This window comes from Propithecus coquereli, unplaced genomic scaffold (genome assembly GCF_000956105.1).
Source record: "Propithecus coquereli isolate 6110/MARCELLA unplaced genomic scaffold, Pcoq_1.0 Scaffold210, whole genome shotgun sequence".
Lineage (NCBI taxonomy): Eukaryota > Metazoa > Chordata > Mammalia > Primates > Indriidae > Propithecus > Propithecus coquereli.
In genome coordinates, this window is record NW_012146079.1 from 3,855,097 (window position 1) to 3,859,613 (window position 4,517).

Consider the following 4,517-nt stretch of genomic DNA (forward strand, 5'->3'; position numbering starts at 1 on the left):
TAGGTTGAAAAATTATTTTTCCTTGAAATATTGAAGGCCTTGCTCCATTGTCTGCCAGTTTCCAATAATGTTCTTTGGAATTCCACTGCCATTCTAATTCCAGAATCTTTATATGGGAGACTTATTTTTTCCTTCTGTAGTAATTTTCAGCATTTTCTCTTTATCTCTGATATTCTGAGATACTATGAAAATATGACTTACTGTAGATCTTCTTTTCATTCATTTTTCTGGGTAAGCCCTTTGAATATAGAGGCCTGCCTTCTTATTCTGGGAATTTTTTTTCTATTAGCCCAGCTCATTTTTTTTTTTTGTAGAGGTCTTGCTATGTTGCTCAGGTTGGTCTTGAACTCCTGGCCTCAAGAGATCCTCCTGCCTTGACCTCCCAAAGATCTGGTATTAGAGGCATGAGCCACTGTGCCTGGCTTGGGGCATTTATTTTTATTTATTTATTTGTTATTTATTTTGCTGTGCTTTTTTTTTTTTTTTTTTGAGACAGAGTCTCACTCTTTTGCCCGGGCTAGAGTGCCGTGGCATCCTAGCTCACAGCAACCTGCAACTCCTAGGCTCAAGCAATCCTCCTGCCTCAGCCTCCCGAGTAGCTGGGACTACAGGCATGCGCCACCATGCCCGGCTAATGTTTTCTATATATTTTTAGTTGTCCGATTAATTTCTTTCTATTTTTAGTAGAGACAGGGTCTCACTCTTGCTCAGGCTGGTCTCGAACTCCTGAGCTCAAACAATCCGCCCGCCTCGGCCTCCCAGAGTGCTAGGATTACAGGCGTGAGCCACCACGCCCGGCCTTGTTATTTATTTTGAATAAAGGCATTCATTTCATGGTCAACCTGTTCTTCACTTACAATGAGTGTTAAATCAAAACAGGATATAATAATAGGTTATCTCAGTGATGTTATACAAATACAACTGTTAACCTCAGTAGAAACAGAAACATAGAGAACAAAAACATGTCCCCTAACAGAATGATTTGTATACTGATGATTTAAGATTTTATAACTATATAGTAATTTAAAAGAAAAATGTAGGCCAGCCACCTTACAGAACTGAAGCTGTTCTAAGTAACAGGTTGCCTATATTCTTTCATGAATATCCTCCCTTAATGAGCTACTCATACTAGAATATGCTTTTAAAAAACATACACATGTATCACTTCTCGGTGGAATCATTCCCTCGATATCTGTTTTCCCAGCAGTCACCAACCTTTTTGGCACCAGGGACTGGTTTCATGGAAGACAATTTTTCCACAGACTAGGTTGGGGGTGGGTTTCAGTATGATTCAAGCGCATTACATTTCCTGTGCAGTCAAACCTCTCTGCTAATGAGAATCTGTATCTGCAGCTGCTCCCCAGAGCTAGCATCACCGCCTCAGCTCCACCTCAGATCATCAGGCATTAGATACTCATAAGGAGTGTGCAACCTAGACCTCTCCCATGCACAGTTTACAGTAGGGTTCGTGCTCCTATGAAAATCTAATGCTGCTGCTGATCTGACAGGAGGTGAAGCTTATGCGGTGATGTGAGATATGGGAAATGGCTGTAAATACCGATGGAGCCCTGCTGCTCACCTCCTGCTGTGCCACTTGGTTCCTAACAGGCCATGGACTGATATTTCTCTATGGCCAGGGGGTTGGGGACCTCAGTGCTTCCCTATTTTTAAAAGTCTCAGGCTGGGCGTGGTGGCTCATGCGTGTAATCCTAGCACTCTGGGATGCCAAGGCAGGAGGATTGCTTGAGGTCAGGAGTTCAAGACCAGCCTGAGCAAGGGTGAGACCCTGTCTCTACTAAAAATAGAAAAATTAGCCGGGCGTGGTGGTGCACGCCTGTAGTCCCAGCTACTCGGGAGGCTGAGGCAGGAGGGTCGCTTGAGCCCAGGAGTTTGAGGTTTCTGTGAGCTACGCTGATGGCACGGCACTCTAGCCCAGGTCACAGTAAGACTCTGTCTCAAAAAAAAAAAAAGTCTCATTATTTTAATGTCACTTATACAAAACTTTTAAAACCTATTTAGTATGAGAATTACAGATTATTCTTACTCATTTTCACAAACATGTCTACCAGATCCTGTACTTGATAATACTTTGTAAATCTCTAGTATAAATTGTATAGATATTAACAGTGTAATAAGGTAATTTATCTTTTAAATACAGTAATAAATTTGAGAGTCTAAAGGCCTGGGCTAGAATTTTTTTCAGATTTTGGTGTGCATGTCACTTAATTTCACTGAGCTTCAGTTCAAAGAATTTTCTTCTAATGAGGAAGATAGGCAGCTAAGGAGATAATGGTATACTAATGTGATAAGTGCTGTGATAGTTGCATGTGAGTGCCCTGGAAAAGTTACCTGATTCACACTCCTCCTTTTGAAATTATAGCCTCCTTTTATTCCCTCTCATAGCTATTTTTTTCTCTCTTCATATTGTAATTTGTAATTACCTGTGTGTGTGTTGTTTGATGTCTGCTTCTCCTTCTAGACTCTTATGTCCCAAGACTATAGGGATCATGCTTTCGTTTGCTTTTATATAACCAGGGTTTGGCACATAGGAGCTCAGTAAGTATTTGCTAAATGTTCAGTAAAATTTGGCTTTCTGAAGGAGATGACTCTTAAACTTATAAGGTTTAATAGTTGGGCCAGGGAACAAGCAGGAAAAGAATTATTTCAGGAATAGAAGAAATAGCATGCTTGAAAACATGAAGATGAGTTCTAGTAATTGCAAAGACATTCAATATGGTTGGAATTTAGGGTTAGTTATGAAATGTGGTGGTATTTTTTATTTTATTCTTCAAACATTGATGTGGGATTAAAAGATTTTTAACATGAGAAACAATCATGTTTGTTGTTTAGAAAAATCACTTGAGTGAGTATGTTGAATGGAATGGAACAAAATTGGAGTCCCAATACAGTGGTCCAGAAAGATAAGATCCTGAACTAAAGTAATGGAAATCAGGAATGAAAAAAGGAGACAGAGGCCAAAGAGAGTTGATAGAGAGAATTGATAGATTTTATTGGATATGAATGTTGAGTCAGGTCAGAGAAAGAAATGAGACTCAGGTTTCTTGCTTGGGTAACTGAGAAAGGGAAGAAGCTAAAAAATACTTGTGAAGTTCACAGCACAGAGACACAGGTCCACTAAAAAACCTGAGATTTAATCATAAGATTATAGCATGCGTCTTCTCACCCACACCTTACCACCACATCAACAGGGATACAGTACAATAACAGTGGATTACAGCTGAGTGATCTAAAAGATGCAGACTCTATTTAAGGACAAGTTCTTAGGGAAGCCCACAGACAATAGGGAGGCAAAAATAAGGACACTAGAGGAATCTGGCCCCTATAGTAAACATTAAACACAGCCCTACTCCTAGCCAGATTGATATAAAGCCTTACACTGATGATTGTTTAGCTCAGTTCCTGTTATCTCATGCATCATATCTGGCTTCCAACAAAAAATTACAAGGCAAGAAAAACACAGTCTAAAGAGACAAAGCAAGCTTCAGAACTAGATTCAAGTATAAGATACATATTTTGTAATTATCAGGGGATTTAAAGAACTATGATTAATAGTTAAGGGCTGTAATGGAAAAAGTAGTCAACATGTAAGAACAGATGGGTAATGTAAGCAGACAGATGGAAACTCTAAGAAAGAACTAAAAGGAAACACTAGAAGTCAAAAGTATTTGTAATGGTAATGAAGAATGCCTTTGATGGGCCCATCGATATACTCAATATAGCTGGAGAAAGAATCACTGAACTGGAAGAAGGTATGTCAACAGGACCTTTCCAAACTGAAATGCAAAGAGAAAAAAGAGTGAAAAAACCAGAGCATCCAAGAACCCTGGGACAATTTCAAAAGGTGTGAAATACCTATCATTAGCATACCAGAGGAAAAGAAGGAAAGAATGGAGCAGAAGAAATATTTGAAAAAATGATGGCTAAGAATTTTCCAAAAGATACGTACAGCAATTTGACCAAAGGCACATAGCTACTAACTGTTTGTGAAGCATAGACTCACTTTCGGATCTGCCTGACTTCAAAGTCAAGGCTGTCATCCTCCATGCTTCACCCAGAGAAGTCGAGTGGAAATTTACATAAGGAAGAAAATAAAATTCACCCATGATCTTATTATTGAGAGCAATAGTTCTGAAACTTTAGTGTGCATTAGAATCACCTGGAGAGCTTTTTAAAACATAGCTTCCTGAGTCCCTCCCCGAGTAGATCTGGGCTAGGAGTCTAAGACTTTGCATTTCTGTCAAGTTACCATAAGATGAAGATGCTATTAAAAAACATTGACCTAGGCTGGGCGTGGTGGCTCATGCCTATAATCCTAGCATTCTGGGAGGCTGAGGCGGGAGGATTGCTTGAGCTCAGGAGTTCGAGACCAGCCTGAGCAAGAGTGAGACCCCGTCTCTACTATAAATAGAAAGAAATTGGCCAAACAACTAAAAATAGAAAAAATTAGCCAGGCATGGTGGCGCATGCCTGTAGTCCCAGCTACCCAGGAGGCTGAG